The sequence below is a fragment of the Thunnus maccoyii genome, chromosome 2 (genome assembly GCF_910596095.1).
Source record: "Thunnus maccoyii chromosome 2, fThuMac1.1, whole genome shotgun sequence".
NCBI lineage: Eukaryota > Metazoa > Chordata > Actinopteri > Scombriformes > Scombridae > Thunnus > Thunnus maccoyii.
Window position 1 is genome coordinate 11686611 of NC_056534.1, and position 17634 is coordinate 11704244.

General features: G+C 39.4%; 1 protein-coding gene across 1 annotated transcript in view; it reads right to left on the bottom strand.

Moving 5' to 3' along the window:
• fhdc1 (FH2 domain containing 1) overlaps positions 1 to 16054 on the bottom strand; it is a 37537-nt gene extending 21483 nt beyond the window's left edge. Inside the window, exon 1 of the mRNA XM_042398433.1 lies at positions 15868 to 16054. The gene's annotated coding sequence lies outside the window, so the exon portion shown is untranslated. The remainder of the gene's footprint in view (positions 1 to 15867) is intronic.
• Between the last annotated feature and the right edge of the window lie 1580 nt (positions 16055 to 17634).

The following is a 17634-nucleotide window of genomic DNA, read 5'->3' on the forward strand; positions in this document are numbered from 1 at the left end:
TAACACAGTTTGGTGTCATTTTCATTCTAAAACAGCTCTCATGTAGCGGGCCGCTAAAGATAACTAAAGTAATTGCAGGTTAACGCAATAATGTGATTTCCACAAATAATTTCCTTTTAATAAAGTCATGTCTTGTGGTAGTGTGATGATCTGGTTTGACCTCAAAGCGACACCTCGATGCCTTGAATTAATTCTCACTAAAACTGCTGTACCTGTCAATTATTTATTGCTGTTGACTCTTCAGTTTTAATCTAATTAATTCCATTCCTTTAATTAATTACTTAAAAAGACGGTATGGGATGAACTCTGGTAAAATGAAAAGCAACAATTACTAAAATCCAGTCAGACAAACTTCCTCAGGTTGGTGGCCAATCAGCATCCAGTACTGATAGTAGCTTTATGGAAAACAACCGGCGGTCTCTCATGTATTCCAATCAGCATCATCTGTTGCCATAGGGAAGAGCCTGTCGCATAGCAACGAACAATCACAAAACAGCACAGTGTGCCATAAAAAAGCGAATTTGGTCAGATCAATTTGTAGGTTCACCCTGCAACAACAAAAAATTTTAACTGAAACAACTGAAGAAGACATTTATTCCATGTTATTAGGCCCAAAAACAGACACATCCACAAACTTGCAGAATAGTCTAATAATAGTTATTTTTTTAGTTTTTTTTATCTCAGTCTAGAAACTGCATTACACCTGTGAGGACTTTAAATTTAATCATATAGTAGATTTGAAGGAAAACTCTTCCATTGCATTATAACACCTGAAAAACTCTAAATTTCCACCTCAGCTGACAGCTCACTGTGGGAGAACATGAGTCAGGGACCCTGAGCTAATAGGATCTGTGTGTGTGTGAAAGCGTGTGTGTGTGTGAGAGTTTGTGTGTGTGTGTGTGTGTGTGTGAGTTTGCACGGTCTCTCTCCCACAGCAATGTGGACATGTCGTCTCCCCAGCTTCCGTTTTCCTCTGCACGCCTGCGGCTAATAGGATTCTCATACAGTGATTATCTACAGGTAATACAACAAAATTATGATGATGATGTAAAACTAAAATCGGAAGCAAAGATGTCAGATAGTCTCAAGTTTCAGCTTCTTATTTGTGAGGATTTGCTGTGATAATAAACTGAATATCTTTGGATTCTGGATTGCTAGTTTGAAGAAGTCACCTTGGGATTCAGGGAACTGTGATGGACATTTTTCATTATTTTCTGACATTTAGAGAGCATACAATTAATCGAGAAAATAATCATCAGAATAATTGATAATGAAAAAAATCGTTAGTTGCAGCTCTAACTGGAACCATAAAACAACATGACACTGAGTTTTATTCGAGCTCCTTGGCCTGTAAGAGAGCGCTATCAAATTAAAGGGGTGGTTACTGGTTAACACAGTGGGAATTTGCTTCTATTCCACACAATCACTGTTGAAAAAACACACAGTTGTGTTGAGTCTAAGCCCCCCATTGCAAACATGCACCTTGTTATGTAAATAGCATGTCGGTCTCATGTCTTTTACATAAAAGTCACATTTCCTTAGTAATACTGTGTATTGTAAAACGGCACTGAATTGAATGCTGTCACATTAATGTAAAGGTTACAGCAGCATAAGGTAAAACATGCACATACAGTAGAGAAAGATGATTTTAAATTAATAAAATTTACAGGTCATGGAAAACATTATTTAAACATAGACTATTACAATTTGAAACAACCTCTAGAAACAGCACAGTGTTTCAGAAGAGAATTTACTGAAGACAGGAAGTGGTCATTGAGTGGTAAAGGAGTACTGGAAAACTCAACCACCTCATAGACCAGAAAGGAGGGAAGTACTTGAGCCCCCCCCCCTCCCTCCTTGCTTCTTATTCAAATTATCAGCTGCACTGTTGCTCTCAGTTGGAGGGAAACTGGTCCTGTTTCAGGACAACACATCACTCACAGTTGACATGGCTACAGTGATCTGATACTCTCCTCTCGGTCTAAACTAAGAAATGAATAGAAGTTCTGACAAAAACAGGAGATGAATCGGAGGCACAGTGGTGATGGGGGTGATAGTGTGTTGCTTTCAGCACCTTAAAATTGACTTAACAGAAAGAATTTGATTTCAAGGCAAACAATTGGAACCAAGATAAGTCAGCACGTTTTCTATCTTTTGCATTTGCTCATAAACATAATAATAAATAATTGTTATCAAACACGTGGCTACTTTCTGGTGATTTCTATAATCTACTTGCTGCCTCTTATACAACCTTTCAAGTACATCTTAGGGGTAATCTCCCATTAGTCAGCAGCCTTGTCCACCTGATACCAGAGGGATCTTTACTAATTAATAAAGCAGACGTCACAAATGGCCTCATGTTGCCAACATCAGCCGGCGTGCTCAGCTGTCCCTTCTTCAGAGCCGGACCACAGCATCACTCATGTCTAATTCATGAGACTGTGAGAACAACTGACCTCACACCGAGTCATCTCCTTATGTGGAGCTAAAAACATGGCTGTACTAAAAGATGCAATGGAAAACAGAAAGGGAACGGGAAGGGTTAAACTGTCTGCCACCTTGATTAATGTTTTTATTGTACTTTATTGTTTATTCTGCACATTGTCATCTTTGCTACAGTCAGCTGCTATAAAAGCAGAGTTCAACATTTTGGGAAATACATTTATTCGCTTTCTTGCTGAGATTTAGATGAGAATATTGATCCCTCATGTTTGTTCAATAAATATGCAGCTGGAGCCACGAGATGTTTAACTTAGCATAAAGACTAGAAACAGATAAAAACAGCTTGCCTGTCTCTGTCAAAGGTCAAAGAAATCTGTTCACCAACACCTAAATTCAGCAATTAACTAAAAGGTTATATCTCGTTTGCTTAATCTGTTCAAAAACTGGCATCTTGGGACTCCAGGAAGTCACTGCTCCCAACCAGCAAGTCTAGCACATAGCCCCCACAAAACCACAAGTAGTTGTTTTTAGATAATAAGTTTGTACAGATTAAACCAGATATACATTATAATGTTAATAAGTGAGGTTTAGAGGTGCTGGAAAGTGGACGTTTTAACTTTGGACAAAGCTAAGCTAGCTTGCCCCATAGTCTTTGTGGTTCAGCTAAGCTAACCATGTCCTGGCTCTAACTTTAGATTTGATAGACAAACATGAGATCAATCTTCTTATCTAACTCTCAGCAAAAAAGCAATAAGCCTTTTTCTCCCCCCCAAAAGGAGAAAGGTCCAACTATTCCTTTAAACATGAAGATACAACCAGAAGACAGTTAGCTTAGCATAAAGACTGGAAGCAGGGGGAAATGCCTAAAACTGCAAATTGTTGTTTTAATGCCTGAGTTTATGTATGAATTAAACTAAAGAAACATAACATTCCCAAAATGTCAAACTGTTCCTTTAAAGCTGAACACACACTTGGAGACACCCTGCAGTTTTCCGGTCTGCTCTCTAACTCTAGTGAAACAGACATCTGAGTTGTGTTACATGCGGTACATTAATCCTGCCTCTCCAAAGAAATCAGCTCTGTGACTGTGATTGATAAGTGGTATTTCCTTCTCATTACATTACATCTCAAACTGCATGATGAGACAACAACCAGCCAACAAGGCTGTAACCGACATCATTTGCCTAACATGATTTACTGAGGAGGAAACACACCTGTCAGTAACACTATACAGAGGAGCCCTGGGGGAGAGAAAGCAGAGAGACCGTTTCCAGATTTCACACATCATCCACCTGTTGCCGTGACAGATTGTGGGTACACCTGTTGTCGACCCCGAGGCATTCCCACTGCTATCAGTCTTTATTAGTGACAAGGAACACCCCACCCTCTATCATTAGTGTCTGATGGGTAACACAACAGAGGTCAAAGTTAACATGAAGAAAGAAGTGGGCCCCTCCCAAGAGGTCGCAAGAAGCTCAAGATGCCCTGAGTACAAATTATATTCAGTCTAATTGTGTGGGGTCCCGTTCTATCTCCACGGGTCTCGAGTCTGTGTGTCAATATGTCTAATACCTGATACTGGTGCGTAATAATCATTGCAAGAGAAAAATGTGTTTTTTTGAGGTGAGATGGAGACTGTGAACTGTGAAGTGCAGGAAAATGGAGGGTTTCTTTGACATCTTGAGGAAGAAGTTGACAGAAAAGGGACAGAAAAGAGCACAAAGTAGGTGAAACCAAATGTAACAACAGCTCTTCTTTCTTCATCTTTTATACAAATTGCTGATAAAGATGAGAAAAGAGCTGGAGTTGTTCAGGTTAGCCACATTGTTTATCAGGTTTAATTATCCTTTCATCTCTTGGGGCCCTTTCAGATGCGGTCACTTGTTTTAAAAATGACTCGACTTGTATTAATTCCAACAACTCAAGATATCTGCTGATACCAAGAACTGATCCTATACCTATTCTGTCATTTTGCCAATTTTTCCTAGATCTCTCACTGCAAAATCTGGATCCCTCACTGCATAGATTTATTGGAATGATTTTTATGAAAGGTAACATGAGGTCAGGGGTGCTGTGGCACTAAAAAACTGAGTTGGCGGCCTGCTATGACTGAATGAATGTAATGGATAGCCGAAACACTGACCACTAAATGACATCAACAGAGAAACTGACGGTTGAAAGTGGATCAGTCATATTATGGCTGATATCTGATATGCTTAATCAGGTCAGTATCAGTGCCAATATTGATCCAGTGAGTCGGATCGGTGCATCCCTGCAAAATTTTGGACTGACTTGAAACAGACCTGTAACAGACCTGCTCAAAACTGGAATACACAACCTGAATCTGGGAAAATGACTAAATCATTAAAACAATCGGAAGGGAAAAAAATCACTCTTATTGAACCTGGAAACAAATGAGTGAGAGAAATGAATGCAGATGCTTCCATGCAGGAAACAAAGGTATCGCTGGTTTTACGACTATGAAAATGATGTGAATCATGCGCTATGACCTTCAAAGTCACCAGATCTCAACCCAGTTAAACACCTATTGGAGATTATAGAGGGACATGTTAAACAGAGCTCTCCACCACCACCATCAAAACACCAAATTTTGGAAGAATGGTGTTTATCTTTTCAGCAGACTTGGAGAATCTTGCCCAGCACTTGATTAAGACACTTTATGTTGGTTCTTTGTTTAATTTGTCACCCACCTGTAGTTTCATAATATACAAAAAGTGATGCAGAGACCTCTGACTGCTTTCCTGTTCCATAAAAACCCAACCTGCACAACTGAAAAGGTTTTTAACTTGTCGTGACTGTCAACAGGAATCCAGGGAACCGCCAAGTCCAAAACAAATAAAATCTGCTCTCACTCACAGAAGTGTGATGCTGAAGGTCAAGGCACCGCTGCCTGCTATAATAATCCCCTGTTGCTAACTTCCAGTTCAATTTCCTGAGGGTCAGTGAGCCCCCTGCAGAGCTGAGGTCTTTCACTCACACTGTAGGGGCAAAGAGGCGCGTTCACAAGGGGTTTGGCCAATCCTGCTCCATCAACATCACCATGGGAACGCTCGTTAGCAGAGAGCAGTTCTGCGTAGAGCTCAGTGGGGTGTCGCTGTCGGACCTGTTTGTTTTTGATCCGTTCGACCACCTTGATCTCTGCTTGCCCAAACGGTGGTGAGAGGGCAGGCCATGACGGGATTTTAGTGGCACTGAGGACTATTTTTTATACTCATGTCTGTAAAACAAATTCTGCAAGCTAAGACTACAACTAATGGTCATTTTATTGTTGATCAATCTACACATTATTTTTGTCAATCATTTAGTCTAAATATATCAAAAGGGGTAAAGAAATGTCCATCTCAAGTCGAGCCCAATGTGAAAACAGCCCAAAACCGAAAAAGCAGTTTGTCTCCTACTGTGTGAATAATGTCCTTGAGTTTTGCCTCAAGTCGAGTCAAATTTATTTATGTAGCCCAAATCACTTTTCACAAATTTGCCTCAAGAGGCTTTAGAGTCTGTACAGCATACTCTTGTGTGTATGTGTATGTCCTCTTTCCAGGTACAAAGAACTGTATGACATCTGACATTTTCTGTCAATGAACTAAAGCTTTTAGCTCAAGTTCAAGTAGAAAACAGGTATTACTCAAATTTTGTCATCAAACTGAGGCTCCACCTCTTGAGACTTGTTTGAGGACTTTCCTATCAACCAATGATAATCCAGGCTGAAGGATACCTAAACTACCTGTTTTGTCTCTTATGTCATTGCAGTCAAAATGCTGCTTCACCCCACCAACACCAATGTCAAGGCCCTCTTTACAACTCCCGAAGGGGATTTCCAAAGGGCTACTATTTAAAGGGTTTTACACTTATAAATTAATTGAATTGATTAAACTATAACTGTATAAAATATGCACACACTGTCTGTTGCTCACCACTTGGATCATCTGTTTCTGTATTGTTCGGCAGCTCAGTGTGGATGAAAAAAAAACAGCACCCTTTACAATGGAGAAGACAAACAATAGACTTTGAGTTGAGCATATTCTCACCAACAACACAACACAAACACACACACAGACACACAGACAGACACACAGACAAAAGAGTTGTGTCGCCAGAAATTCTCTTTTCACATAAAAGAGGATATGAAATGACATCTTTTAGGAGCGTGTAGCAAACAGAGACAAACGTTTACAGTACAGCCGTCCTTGGCGACAGCAGAGAGACTGCAGTTCATCATTCAGATGTCGCAGAAGGTGACAGACTGCAGCAGGATCACTAATGTATTCAAGCTGTATAAATCTGGTCTGCCTCATAAATCACATTAAGCCTCCACCCTCATCCTAAAACAAAATGCACCTTAGTCAAATAAAGTGCATGTCAAAACCTCAATGTAAAAAGTTTGCTGACAATATCTTTTGACACCAGACAACATGTGCTTAAGTTACAAACTAAATATGTGCTGAACTGCAGTCCACTTATCATCTCATAATGCTGGTTGTGTAACACACAAATTAACTACCAAGGACAAGGAACAAGAAACCCATTATCCAGGAAATCCAGGATTTATCAAATATTTTGAAAGATTAAGCACTTGGTACCTTCATGTCTGTATTTTCTGAGTGACCCCTTGCAGAACCTGACTGAGTAAATTATTCATGTCCCCATGAATAAAGTAACCTCTCTTCAAACCCAACTGCTGCTGTCCTGAGCTCAGTGATGCCAACCCAGAGGCAATTCACCTGTGGAAACTTATGGTTTAGTGAAATATTCAGAAAGCACAGAAAAAAAAAAATGGTCTTGACTTACGTACTTTATCTCTAGAAAGTTGGCAGCTTGTCTGCTACGTGAATATTTCAGACAAAACAATTAAATTAGCTCTTAGTTTTGCACTTTAATCTTGCTAAATTAGCTCCTGTGATAATCACCTTTGCAGGATCAATGAGTAAAAACGCTCAAGCTTCCAGCCTCACTCCCTTGACACAAAGCGATCAAGATGTGGACTCTGGGTGAGCGAGCAAATCAATGAACATGTCAGTACTCTGTCCACAAGCTGTCAAATCAGATAATCCTCATCATATGAGTCTCATTTATTTCCTCTACTCACTCCAACCTCTCTTCCTGTCTTTAAACTATTGTTCAAAGGTTGTCTGAAGACATAGTAATGCTCCTCTCAGGCTTTTTTATCTTAACTATCTCTGATCCAATCCATCATGACAGCAAGAAGAGGGAATTCTGATTAAAACAGTGCTGTATTTGACATGTAACTTTGAAATTATATTGAAAAAGGAGTTAGGTTACATCTGAATTTACAGTGAATTTACTGCTGCACGAACAGACGAACAACCTCCAAACAAACAGCCATGTGTGCTACAGTAAGTTCTGCGTGGAGGATTAACGTGGCTCTAATAGAACTCAACAGTTTCTTCACTCTCAAATCTGCAAAATCGGTTTTGAGGAGATTATTACATGGTGTTATTCGTCTGGGAGCGAGGAATGGATTCCTCAGGAGGCCAAGGTACAGTACACGGCACCTCATGCCATGTGAAACTAAACCTTCGGTACTGACAAACATGGATCTTTGCATCACAGGGTTATCTTCAAAAGGTTAGCTGAGGATCGTCTGCCTTGCCGGTCACCATAGGTTAATCTTCTCATTGCACCTTCTCAACGTCCAGTTGTGCAACTTTGCAGAAAGTAAAAAGCAGGAAACAAACGTACAGTATGTTTCTTATCATGATATATAGATACATTAAGATGTTACGTTTTGATTTACATTTTCTGACTTCTTCAAAAGCTGCTGCAAAAAGCATCTTTTTTAAGTCCTCTCAGTATAAAGAAATCTAAAAAACAAAGTCCTGCTCGACTCATTTCAGTGTCTCTCTCCATTCTTTAGGGATCTCGAGCATGGCAATTTACCTAAAAACTGTCCCCAGTGTTGCTCTGCTGTGACTTAAAATGGGCCCACGATTCATAAACGTTACTATAAATAGTCAGTCTCTCTCTCCCATCTCTTTGCATCAAAGTCCCATTCAGTGTGAGAGGAAAGCTGTCAGCTGGATGTGACATTAGTGCCTGATTCATAAACTCTGTAAGCAGCTCAATTATTAGCCTCCCCACCCCAATTATCTATTTTTCTGTAGTTGAGCGAGGCATACCGGAGGATTCATGTGTCACATTTTCATTCTCTACACTTATTAATAGTGTTTAAAGTAAGTTACTATTACTCAGTAGGTCTTGGATTATTGGGTATATTTTTTTTAACAAGTTGGCAGAAACTGTGAAAACTTCAGTTGGAAAAAAGAGAAGTGTCTGTGGTTAGCTTGTGACATCCGTGTGACTGAACCAGAGATTTATCCTTAAGTACTTCTGATAAAAAAATGTGGGTTTCTGGGTTATGTAGTGCTGTCTGGAAAGGACAAAACACTAAGTAGGCTATTTGGGGCTTTTAAAATTCTGATCAAGGATTACATCAAATAATTATGGCATTGTTTTCTATTGCTGTACTTTCAGTCCTGTTTAATGAGTCATGAAAATGATTCGCCTACTCATTCAATGATAGCATTAGATGCTATTAACCAATGAGTGAGACTCTTTCTCTGGGAATAATACTATCAATTATATATTACCAAAATTATAAAAGTAAATTTTATATATTTACATGAGAATCTTGGAGGTGGAATAATGGTGATACAGAGTGTATGATGGAGAGACACCAACACCAACCTTTTATCTATCACCTTATATAAATGATATAGCAAATGTGTTAGCAAACAGTTGCTAATTTACATATCAAGCACATACTGAGCAACATTAGCATTCATTTAGTGTCATGTTTCTGGCCACCAATATAAGTCCAACAACTCTTTTATCTTTGTTTTGGTCTCCACCAAGCTGCTAAATGCTCCACTCTGTTCACCAGCCAGTCGCTAACTTTGTCTGTCTGCTGTTTGGTGCTGGGCAGGTAGCATAAAGTGTGTTTTTAGAGCCTTTTTTCCTTTTTGCTGACAACAGCTGCCTGCTGCGGCCAAAAACGACCCTGATGAGAGTGATGAGACTGAACCAAACAGTTCAGTTTGTGGGCTATAAAACCAAAACAGTTAAAAGATGCTAAAATGCTGCATAGCGCTGAGGTGAGCTGCAGAGTTGGATAAGAATTCCCTGTGGGTCACAATACATGTAGTCATCTGATTCATTGTTTATATAATAACATTGATTATAGTAGTTTTAAGATATGCAGTGAATGTGCTCTTCTAACTGTCCTTGTCTGACTAATATTTTATTTACGTTACCAACAGCAACAGTTAATGAGAAAATCTCCTGTGTAATTATTAACACATTTATCTCAAACAGATCTATCATAGAAATCTATACAAAAAGGATCTGTCATTCCAACCGCAGCACATTAAAACTCTGTTTCGCACACAGAAACAGGGCAAGACATCCTTCAGACTGCTGAGGCAGAAATTATGTCTAACCAGGCATTTCTTGTAGGTAGCCTTGCAAGCACATCATTACTTTCTGCTGACAGTATGAGGAAATTATTGATGATATGGGACATACAGATTTAAAAGCTGGAGATTGCCAAAACACAAGGATTGCCAACATTGCCGTGAATCATATTATAGCTTACATCAGCTCTAAATCATAGGGTTAGAGAATAACAGCATATAATAAATACTGTTCTCATATTAGCAAGAACTACCTGGACAACAATGTATTGTAGATGCAGCTTCTCAAAAATTAAACTAAACTAAAAAAATCTTTCAAACTCCAAAACTTCTCTGTTCATGTGCTTCTCACTGTGACACAAACACCTGCAGAGTCAGAGAACTGAGGATTTTGTAAAGACTGTGTGCAGATACAGTAGCCCCCAACACCACATATCCCCCAAGCTTAGCATAAATCTGCTAATAACAGCCTGTGTCTGAAATGAGGTTTTCAGATTTTAAAGATTAAAGCTGCCAGTTTGCAGAGCACGCGAGCCTGCTCTGTCAATGACTGTTTAAACAAACTTCAGACGGGTTCAGCTAAGACTAATATGAATGACTATTTCACCTGTAACACAGGTTATATCATGCGCGTCAGCTAACCTGTAACTGAGGAGGAATTCTTCTAATCATACAACCGACAGCAAAACCTCCGCAAATCTGATTCATGGAATCTGTGATTATCCTCTTAACAGCTGACGAAGCAGAAACTGTTTTTAAAGGTATACTATGCAGGATTTGTCGGTTGCTGTTTGTAAACACAACATTCAAAGTTGGCCCCTCCTGCCCGACTCTCCTCTGCCCTCCGCCTGTATGTGTGAGGGCGGGGCTGAAGTACACACACACACACACACACACACACATACACGCTGCCATAAGTGCAACAAATTCCAGCAGTAAGGGAAACAGTACGAGCGATTTATCAATCAACAGTTGCACAAGCAGAACATCCACGATGTGTCCGCCATTTTTGTAGCTTCCTACTTATTTATAGAGTCCCACCCTCACACCTTGGGTGTTCTTATTGGCTACACACCCACTGTCCGAAGGTTGATGCCCAGAAACATCCCGAACACAGCAAAATAATAAGAAAATACAGGCAGAGGGCAGAGTCTCTGCAGATACAGACACCGCCACACATTTCTAGTGGGTCATAAGTGATGATTGACTGGGATTATTTTTGTATCAGTCAATACAGTGTTTTTTTAAGGAAAATCCTGCATAGTATACCTTTAACGCCTCACATGTTAAGATCATGTTCATGAGCAGCAGATAATTTAGAACTATATATTATATAGGAGATATGAATGATACTATATTTATATAATTGATGGATCATTTTTGCCATTTATTAGTCAAAGAGGCTAAACATTTGCTGGTTCCATCTTCTCAAATCTTGATCTCATCTTCAGCTCATTTTAAACAAACTCTCACACACAGTGTCTCACTTCAGTCTACACAAACTTCATTAGACTAAAATGTGTGTGTATAAATTTACCAGCAGTAAGTGAGACTGTGCACAAGAGATTTTTCACTTTTATTTAAAGGTACCATGTGGGTATTCTGACCTCTAATAGCGCTATGGAGCAGTTTTTTTATGAGTGGGTCCTTGTTTTGTTTGTCTTGTGCATATGCAAGAGGACGCACATGCACGTGCACACAAGTGAGGTGATACACAGTTCTGCCAGTGGTTTCACACTATTCCAATGATCTACAGGTGGCTGTAATGCACCAAGAAACTTATCAATTTGTCAGCAAAGGCAGAGAAGAAGAAGACTGAAAGCTAGTAAACAGGGATGTAAACAACGCAGGATTTTAAAATACTAATAATTAAAATCAGCTCTGCAGATGTTTTATGAGGAAGAAAATGCATTTAGTACTTTTGTTAGACCTCATAATGTGTTTTGGTGAGTAACACTTGTTCAAAGTCTGTCTTAAAACAACAGTCAGGAGCCCACGTGAACATTAAAACAGGTTTATCTTGCTATAATCATTCTTCCTGTTCATACTGACCATTAGAAGATCCCTTCATAATGCACTTTCAATGTAAGTGATGGGGGAAAAAATCCACAAGCCTCCTTCTGGGCAAAAACATATTTAAAAGTTTATCTGAAGCTAATATGAAGCTTCTGCCATACAAATGAGTTAAATCAAGTAAATGTCTTTCAACATTACAGTCTTTATAGTACCAAAGTCCCTCTTTTTGTTATTATACTTCTACCACAGCTCAACAAGGAAACACAAAGAGGGAATTTGTTGCTAAAACGACTCTAAATGTGGCAGATATCCACTTGATATGACTAACTCAGACTGCTGGAGCCTCATATAAGCTTCAGATCAACTTTTAAACCCATTTTTGCTCAAATGATTTTGGTCCTCATCACTTACATTGAAAACCAGTATGAACAGAAGGAATGATTACAGCGAGGAAAACCTCTTTCATTGTTCTTATGGACACCTGACTGTTGTTTTAAGACAAACTTGAAAAATTGTGAACCTGTCCTTTAAGATGTGCTGCCTTCCAACGCTCCTGTAACACATTGAGACAAGCACGAGACCAGCAAGTTATTTGATAACACTAAACAATCAATCAACGAATCAAAAATAATGCGAAAAAAGTTAATTGATAATGAAATAATCATCTAGTTGCAACCCTAAAAAGAAACTGGCATGGGATTTTGGCATGATAATATATACAATGAGATGGCATAAATGTGTCAGTGGGCAGACATTTTGCTATATCAGGGTTTTTACACTCAGTAGCCAGTTTATAAGTTATACTTGTGTAATACTGAGAGGTGTTTCTAATATTTTCTCCACCTTATTCATATCAACAAAGGTAGACTAGAAACACCTGGCAGTATAATAATTCAACAGCACCACAAACTATAGCTTCCAAAATGACCATAAATGTCAATACCTGTTGAACACCTTTTTTTTTAATGAAGGTCATAAGTTATTACAGGGAAGTTGTAATAGACTGAACTAGTTTTAGCTATATAGACCTAATAAAACAAGCAGCTGTGTATATCTTAATATCTCTGGTTGCATTAGGTATTATGTAATGCAGCAAATCAATGAAGAGGAGCATTTTTATGGCCATATTGTATTTTTTATCACTGTGATGACGTACTTTGATTTATGAAAACAGACGTTACTGAGTAATTTATCAATTTCTCCTCTGATTTTCCAAAGACTTGCACAGTACATCACTATATTTATTGATATTACAACTATAAAACTGCGTACATGTGTCATGGAGAATTTTATCCACGTTGTCCACTTCTAATAGGAATGATACAATCCCACACACACACACACACACACACACATTACACATCAGATTGCAAAACACACACTGAATCTCCTGATAAAAAATACAAAGGTGTAACGAAACCCACTCAGGCAAGGTAATGACAAGAAGGAGGGATGAGATGGGACAGGCTACACCGTCTGCGAGGCTACGGATCAAAACGGAGCTTTGAATCTTCTCCTGTTTGTTCTTTTGTTGACAGGTGATCAGTGTCTGGCCTGCAGCAGACCACTGCGTCTGTTCCACCTCTGGCTCTGGGCTCCAATTGTTGCTTCAGCAATCTGAGCCCGGTGCCAAGATTAGCTTCAGGCAAATCACGCTGTACCTCTTGGCTTCACAGTCTCGCCTTGTGTGGTTTTAAAGCAGTGTTAGCCACAGAAGCCTACAGATTAAACACAGCATTTTGAGTAAAATAACAAATGTACTGTATGATTCAGTGGCTTAACAACTGGCTTAAACAAACAGAAGCTGAATGAGCTGCGGGTTATTATGATGATATTCAAAAGCTGGCAAATAAAGCAGGTGTCCAGGTCACCATAGAGACAACAGCAGGGAAACGGGGAGGGAATGCAAACATGTTTACATGGCAGTGGGGAAAAGTGTTTGCCCAAGGGCACAGAGACACAGCAGGCTTCACTGGAATATATTTTAATACCAGCGAAACACTACTTACAGGCAGCGCATGCATACGGATCACATTACAGACTAAAACACAACAGTAGCCACTGAGAAATGTTCATAAATCCCCCAAACAATATTGATCTACATTTGTCATGAATCTTCTTTTTTTTCTTGCAAAAAACCCCATTAAAATAACACTAAAAGAAGTGGTGTAAGTTGTCAGGTACTGCTTAGTCAACCAGCTTTGCCTCGTCTTTTCGTAGAGGTTTCGTAGGGAGTGGGGGGGGCTTCTTTTCTTTATAAGACAGTTTATTGCTGAGAGATTTGGGTGGTAACAGGGGTGGGTGGGCTTTGAGGGGAGACATAAGAGAAAGACATGCATCCGAGGACGCTTTCTTTCTTTCTTCTTTTGTTCCTACTTTTTTTTTTTTTAACCGTTTTTCACTGCAGACTAAAATTGATTTTATAAGACAAGGACAGATTTTCAGGCAATAAAGAACACTTGAGTTGACCCGAGTTGGCAACGACTATTCAGCCCCTCCCTGCTCCCACACAAATAAATCAAGCCCCCCACCCCCCCCTCCACCCACCCTAATATCTTCCTCCTCTGGATGACGTCAGAGAATTGAGTTTTCCATGTTACTCTCGGCCTCCACAGCAACCAGGGGTGACACCACCCTCCCCCTTGACCTGACCCGGGGAGAAACTCTTTTTTTCCACGGGGGTATTGTTCCTCACACTTGAATGGATCGCCCTCTAATTCATCTCAGCATGTGTGATAGTGTACAAAAGCCAAGGAAGCCGGGGTCCGACGTTCAGAACAAAACCAACAGGGACCGGAGTTATAAATCTATACATGCTAAACCAAAGTGTTGCTGTTGGGGCGGTAAATTCTGTTAGGAATCCACAACAACCACCAAAACATTGCTTCTTACTGCAGTAATCACTCCAAGAAACAGGAGACTGATGTTAATAAAAATGTCCAGTATAATCCACCAAAACACAAAATATGTCCTTATTTACTCAGCACACCAAACATCGAAAACTGTCAAGTACTGAAAGTTGGCATCAAATGCCTGCTCAGATTCATAGTTTTGTTTATATAATCAGTCAGTTATTGATTTAAAACTAGAGTTTGCCAGTTCTAACTATTTAGCCAAAGTTTTTGTGCGGCTGCTTGTAATATGAGAACTTTGTTAAACGAAAGAAGAGTATTGCAGAAAAATTGGTTTCTAAAAGTAAGTATCTACTATTTGAATAGATAGCCAAGATTCAGTACGAGCATTGAAAATGTTTAAAGATACGCAGCCCTAATGCAATATTTATGGATCCTGCAAGTAGGTAAACTACAAACTGATCTAAACTCATACAATTGAGGAGATTCTTGTTTGGAGGTGACAATAAAGCTAGTATGTATGACACAAATGAACTCCAACATGAAATAACTATTGCAATGTTGACATCTCTCACATGAGTATAAACTGATTACTTGAATGAAATGTAAGTCTCTGAAGCTTTAATATATTTTGGCACCTTAGCGCACAAAATCCTTAATTAATGTGTAATAACTTACATTTTGAGCTCTCTAGTAACAACATTCAATTGATAGTCATGTTCTGCAGGGGGACCATTAAAACACTGAGGACAAGCCCGATGTTGCCATGGTGTTTACAATGCCAACATACAGCAGAGCAACAGATTCAGGCCTCAAACTACATTAAATCTTTATAATGATGTAATTTCGGACCTTAACTGCATTGCAGGACACCTTCTGTTGTCACCTTAAGGCTCAAAGAGAAAAAGAAAAAAAAAAAGCAGGAGGAAGGTTAAACGCTCTCTGCTTTGCTAAAATGTGCATAAAGCCTCCACTCTCACGGTACGGTGACTTTTCACAGCAGAGTTACAGTACAGGTCGTTACATATTGCACGCGCGCACACACACACATCCATCCACACACACACATACACACACACCATGATGCGGCGTCCTGCCTGACTTACCGGAGGGATGAGAGGGCTCGTCGGGACACGTAATCCGCTCCGACACCGTTGGAGTTAGTAGGAGATACTTTTCAGAGGAGAAAATCTGTGTTGTGTGTCAGGTTAGGAGCCGCTCAGGTGAGCCGCAGCACCAGCAGCGCAGAGCAGAGACACACAGCTGCACCAGCAGCAGCAGCGGCAGACGGCGGTGTTGTGAGCTTCCTCGTACGTGATTGGGCCAGGTGGAGCAGGCGCGTTCACGCCTCTCTCTTGCGCGCGCCCTCCACCCAGCTTGTGACCACTGGTGCAATCACAAGGCTGCAACCAGTGATGAGGTGGCTCAGTCAGGTGGCTTCATGTAACTATTTAATCGGTTTTTCAGGTATTTTGTAGCTTTTTTGTAATATTGAAACGGAGTTCATATAACAGGATAGGTTCACGATTAGGTACAACAGTCAGGTGCTCATATTAAAACTAAAAGAGGGTTTTCTTGCTGTAGTCATTCCTCCTCTTCATACTGGTTGTTAAAAAGATCCCCTTTAAATGTGCTTTCAATGTAAGTGATGGGGGCCAAAATCCACAGTGTGTCCACACAGTCATTTTGTGCAAAAATGCATTTAAAAGTTGATGTGAAGCTTATATGAGGCTTCAGCAGTCTGAGTCAGTCATATCAAGTGGATATCTGCCACATTTACAGTCTTTTTAGCATAAAATTTGCTCTTTGTGTTTCCTTGTTGAGCTGCGCTGGAAGTATAGCAACAAAAAGTGGGATTTTGGCACTAAAAAGACTGTAAAATTGAAAGATATCTACTTGATTTGACTCATGGACTGCTGAAGCTTCGTATTAGCTTCAGATAAACTTTTAAATTTGTGCACAGAAGGAGGCTTGTGGATTTTGCCCCCCACCACTTACAATATATGTGCATTATGAAGAGATTTTCTAATGGTCAGTATGAACAGGAGGAATGATTCCAAGAAAAATCTGTTTCAATTTGAGCACCTGATTGTAAACCCGTCCTTTAACTGCTCACATCATGAGAACTTCTGGAAAGATTTATAAAACTATCTGGCAGAGAAAGTCAGAATGACATTTCTTTATAGACCAGATTCATTGTTGGCCGCATCAAAACACACCTCTGGCCATTTCTTTTTCTTTTATCTCTGCTTACTTCCTGTCTTTTAGATACATTACTTTTGAATGTATTCTTTTTTTATTCAGGATATTAGAATGATTGTGCCACATGTATTGTGTTACATCTGCTTCCTGATCTTTTCTGTCATGTTTTGCAATGACTTTGTATTACATAAAATAAATGTTAAAAACAGCGTTGTTGCAGCTTGATGACATAATGCATTTCATTATTATAAGAGGTTTACATTTTTTTCCTTTTCTTTTCCTCTCAGTCTTCCTCTAGCCATGCTTTCTTACCATTTTCCTAAATTCTGTCCTTTCTTTTCATTTAATCATTAATTTCATCCTGTCCTCTGTCTTTAACTGTTTAGAAATTGTGAAAATCCAGAAAACTGGAGATAAAACAGCAAAAAATAAACTTACAACTTCTGCTGTAGTAAAATCTGGATGCAGGACTTTTACTTTTCACACTGTGCTATTGTTTGTTGCCCTTTGCTACTTTAAGATTAAACTATTTCTATCACCACTGTGAGGGTATAACACAAACTAGATTGAAAGTGCAAAAGACAATTAGCTTTTTATTGCACTCACTTGCACATTTAGGTCTACAGTGTGACAAATAAAACTTTAAACTGTATTTGGATGTATTTTCCTCA